At 36.6% G+C, this 4,981-nt stretch overlaps 1 protein-coding gene across 1 annotated transcript in view; it reads left to right on the forward strand.

Moving 5' to 3' along the window:
- Positions 1-257: 257 nt before the first annotated feature.
- Positions 258-4,981, forward strand: part of CTNNBIP1 (catenin beta interacting protein 1) — a 35,795-nt gene continuing 31,071 nt past the window's right edge. Inside the window, exon 1 of the mRNA XM_075329151.1 lies at positions 258-283. The gene's annotated coding sequence lies outside the window, so the exon portion shown is untranslated. The remainder of the gene's footprint in view (positions 284-4,981) is intronic.

The raw sequence follows: 4,981 nt of genomic DNA on the forward strand, positions 1-4,981 counted from the left end.
TATTATAACCCGCTAGACAGCAAATAAAGCTGGACTCTGATTGGCTGATAGGAGAACATGTGATCGTCTGTTGCCATGGCAACGGCTGAGGGCGGTCCTCTGTATCCGGCCGCCGGCTCCTCCCTCCTCCCCTCCCCTCCTCCACTGTCGCTGCCGGTGACTCCCAGGCTGTGGCGGAGAGAAGCCGCCAGACACCGCCGCTCACAGGCCGGAGCCGCGCACCGAGAGCGGCCGAGGAGGAGGAGCCAGGCGCCGGCTGCACGGAAGAGCCGCTCCGGAAACGGTGAGTAACTGCAGCGAGGACCCGGCCTGTGCCCGGCTCCATTGTCTGTGCGCATCCGGAAGAGGAGTGTGGCCGGCGGGGAGAGAGGGAGGCCGGCGACACTGAGCGGCCGGCTCCGCGGGCTGACGGCGGAGTGCGCATGTGCGGCGTATACTGTGTGTAATATTGTATATACAGTACTGTGTGTGCAATGTACAGAGTGCGGGACGTGTCCTGTGTGTATATATATATATAGTGTCTGCAATGTACAGTGTCCTGTGTATATATAGTATATATACAGTGTCTGCAATGTACAGTGTCCTGTGTATATATAGTATATATACAGTGTCTGCAATGTACAGTGTCCTGTGTATATATACAGTGTGTGCAATGTACAGTGTCCTGTGTATATATAGTATATATACAGTGTGTGCAATGTACAGTGTCCTGTGTATATATATATATATAGTGTCTGCAATGTACAGTGTCCTGTGTATATATAGTATATATACAGTGTCTGCAATGTACAGTGTCCTGTGTATATATAGTATATATACAGTGTGTGCAATGTACAGTGTCCTGTGTATATATAGTATATATAGTGTCTGCAATGTACAGTGTCCTGTGTATATATAGTATATATACAGTGTCTGCAATGTACAGAGTGCGGGACGTGTCCTGTGTATATATATATATATATATATATATATATATAGTGTCTGCAATGTACAGTGTCCTGTGTATATATAGTATATACAGTGTCTGCAATGTACAGTGTCCTGTGTATATATAGTGTCTGCAATGTACAGTGTCCTGTGTATATATAGTATATATACAGTGTGTGCAATGTACAGTGTCCTGTGTATATATAGTATATATACAGTGTGTGCAATGTACAGTGTCCTGTGTATATATAGTGTATATACAGTGTCTGCAATGTACAGTGTCCTGTGTATATATAGTATATATACAGTGTGTGCAATGTACAGTGTCCTGTGTATATATAGTATATATACAGTGTCTGCAATGTACAGTGTCCTGTGTATATATAGTATATATACAGTGTCTGCAATGTACAGTGTCCTGTGTATATATAGTATATATACAGTGTGTGCAATGTACAGTGTCCTGTGTATATATAGTATATATATAGTGTCTGCAATGTACAGTGTCCTGTGTATATATAGTATATATACAGTGTCTGCAATGTACAGTGTCCTGTGTATATATAGTATATATACAGTGTGTGCAATGTACAGTGTCCTGTGTGTATATAGTATATATACAGTGTCTGCAATGTACAGTGTCCTGTGTATATATACAGTGTGTGCAATGTACAGTGTCCTGTGTATATAGTATATATACAGTGTGTGCAATGTACAGTGTCCTGTGTATATAGTATATATACAGTGTGTGCAATGTACAGTGTCCTGTGTATATAGTATATATACAGTGTGTGCAATGTACAGCGTCCTGTGTATATAGTGTATATATACAGTGTGTGCAATGTACAGCGTCCTGTGTATATATAGTATATATACAGTGTGTGCAATGTACAGTGTCCTGTGTATATATACAGTGTGTGCAATGTACAGTGTCCTGTGTATATATAGTATATATACAGTGTCTGCAATGTACAGTGTCCTGTGTATATATAGTATATATACAGTGTCTGCAATGTACAGTGTCCTGTGTATATATAGTATATATGTACAGTGTCCTGTGTATATATAGTATATATATACAGTGTCTGCAATGTAGTGTCCTGTGTATATATAGTATATATACAGTGTCTGCAATGTACAGTGTCCTGTGTATATATAGTATATATATACAGTGTCTGCAATGTAGTGTCCTGTGTATATATAGTATATATACAGTGTCTGCAATGTACAGTGTCCTGTGTATATATAGTATATATACAGTGTCTGCAATGTACAGTGTCCTGTGTATATATAGTATATATGTACAGTGTCCTGTGTATATATAGTATATATATACAGTGTCTGCAATGTAGTGTCCTGTGTATATATAGTATATATACAGTGTCTGCAATGTAGTGTCCTGTGTATATATAGTATATATACAGTGTCCTGTGTATATATAGTATATATACAGTGTGTGCAATGTACAGTGTCCTGTGTATATATAGTATATATACAGTGTGTGCAATGTACAGTGTCCTGTGTATATATAGTATATATGTACAGTGTCCTGTGTGTATATATAGTATATATATACAGTGTCTGCAATGTAGTGTCCTGTGTATATATAGTATATATACAGTGTCTGCAATGTACAGTGTCCTGTGTATATATAGTATATATACAGTGTGTGCAATGTACAGTGTCCTGTGTGTATATATAGTATATATGTACAGTGTCCTGTGTATATATAGTATATATATACAGTGTCTGCAATGTAGTGTCCTGTGTATATATAGTATATATACAGTGTGTGCAATGTACAGTGTCCTGTGTATATATAGTATATATACAGTGTGTGCAATGTACAGTGTCCTGTGTATATAGTGTATATATAGTGTCTGCAATGTACAGTGTCCTGTGTATATATACAGTGTGTGCAATGTACAGTGTCCTGTGTATATATAGTATATATACAGTGTGTGCAATGTACAGCGTCCTGTGTATATAGTATATATACAGTGTCTGCAATGTACAGTGTCCTGTGTATATATACAGTGTGTGCAATGTACAGCGTCCTGTGTATATATAGTATATATACAGTGTCTGCAATGTAGTGTCCTGTGTATATATAGTATATATACAGTGTCTGCAATGTAGTGTCCTGTGTATATATAGTATATATACAGTGTCTGCAATGTACAGTGTCCTGTGTATATATAGTATATATACAGTGTCTGCAATGTACAGTGTCCTGTGTATATATAGTATATATACAGTGTCTGCAATGTACAGTGTCCTGTGTATATATAGTATATATACAGTGTCTGCAATGTACAGTGTCCTGTGTATATATAGTATATATACAGTGTCTGCAATGTACAGTGTCCTGTGTATATATAGTATATATACAGTGTCTGCAATGTACAGTGTCCTGTGTATATATAGTATATATACAGTGTCTGCAATGTACAGTGTCCTGTGTATATATAGTATATATACAGTGTCTGCAATGTACAGTGTCCTGTGTATATATAGTATATATACAGTGTCTGCAATGTACAGTGTCCTGTGTATATATAGTATATATACAGTGTGTGCAATGTACAGCGTCCTGTGTATATAGTATATATACAGTGTGTGCAATGTACAGCGTCCTGTGTATATATAGTATATATACAGTGTCTGCAATGTAGTGTCCTGTGTATATATAGTATATATACAGTGTCTGCAATGTACAGTGTCCTGTGTATATATAGTATATATACAGTGTCTGCAATGTAGTGTCCTGTGTGTGTATATATAGTATATATACAGTGTGTGCAATGTACAGTGTCCTGTGTATATATAGTATATATACAGTGTCTGCAATGTACAGTGTCCTGTGTATATATAGTATATATACAGTGTCTGCAATGTACAGTGTCCTGTGTATATATAGTATATATACAGTGTCTGCAATGTACAGTGTCCTGTGTATATATAGTATATATACAGTGTCTGCAATGTACAGTGTCCTGTGTATATATAGTATATATACAGTGTCTGCAATGTACAGTGTCCTGTGTATATATAGTATATATACAGTGTGTGCAATGTAGTGTCCTGTGTGTATATAGTATATATACAGTGTCTGCAATGTACAGTGTCCTGTGTATATATACAGTGTGTGCAATGTACAGTGTCCTGTGTATATAGTATATATACAGTGTGTGCAATGTACAGTGTCCTGTGTATATAGTATATATACAGTGTGTGCAATGTACAGTGTCCTGTGTATATAGTATATATACAGTGTGTGCAATGTACAGCGTCCTGTGTATATAGTATATATACAGTGTGTGCAATGTACAGCGTCCTGTGTATATATAGTATATATACAGTGTGTGCAATGTACAGTGTCCTGTGTATATATAGTATATATACAGTGTGTGCAATGTACAGTGTCCTGTGTATATATACAGTGTGTGCAATGTACAGTGTCCTGTGTATATATAGTATATATACAGTGTCTGCAATGTACAGTGTCCTGTGTATATATAGTATATATACAGTGTCTGCAATGTAGTGTCCTGTGTATATATAGTATATATACAGTGTCTGCAATGTACAGTGTCCTGTGTATATATAGTATATATACAGTGTCTGCAATGTAGTGTCCTGTGTGTGTATATATAGTATATATACAGTGTGTGCAATGTACAGTGTCCTGTGTATATATAGTATATATACAGTGTGTGCAATGTACAGTGTCCTGTGTATATATAGTATATATACAGTGTCTGCAATGTACAGTGTCCTGTGTATATATAGTATATATACAGTGTCTGCAATGTACAGTGTCCTGTGTATATATAGTATATATATAGTGTCTGCTTTTGTATATTTGCTTCACTGTCTTCATGTTAACCCTGTAACATAGTGTATATATTGATTGTTGTCTGTTTTTGTATTTTTTTAGTGTTTTTGGCGTGAAGAAGGCCCGTTATTGGGCCGAAACGTCCCATCTTCACTTAGACTATCTTATGATTGAAAGAAATTCTTTTTGAATAATAATAATAAAAAAGATTTTTGG

Source organism: Anomaloglossus baeobatrachus, chromosome 11, assembly GCF_048569485.1.
Source record: "Anomaloglossus baeobatrachus isolate aAnoBae1 chromosome 11, aAnoBae1.hap1, whole genome shotgun sequence".
Taxonomy (NCBI): domain Eukaryota; kingdom Metazoa; phylum Chordata; class Amphibia; order Anura; family Aromobatidae; genus Anomaloglossus; species Anomaloglossus baeobatrachus.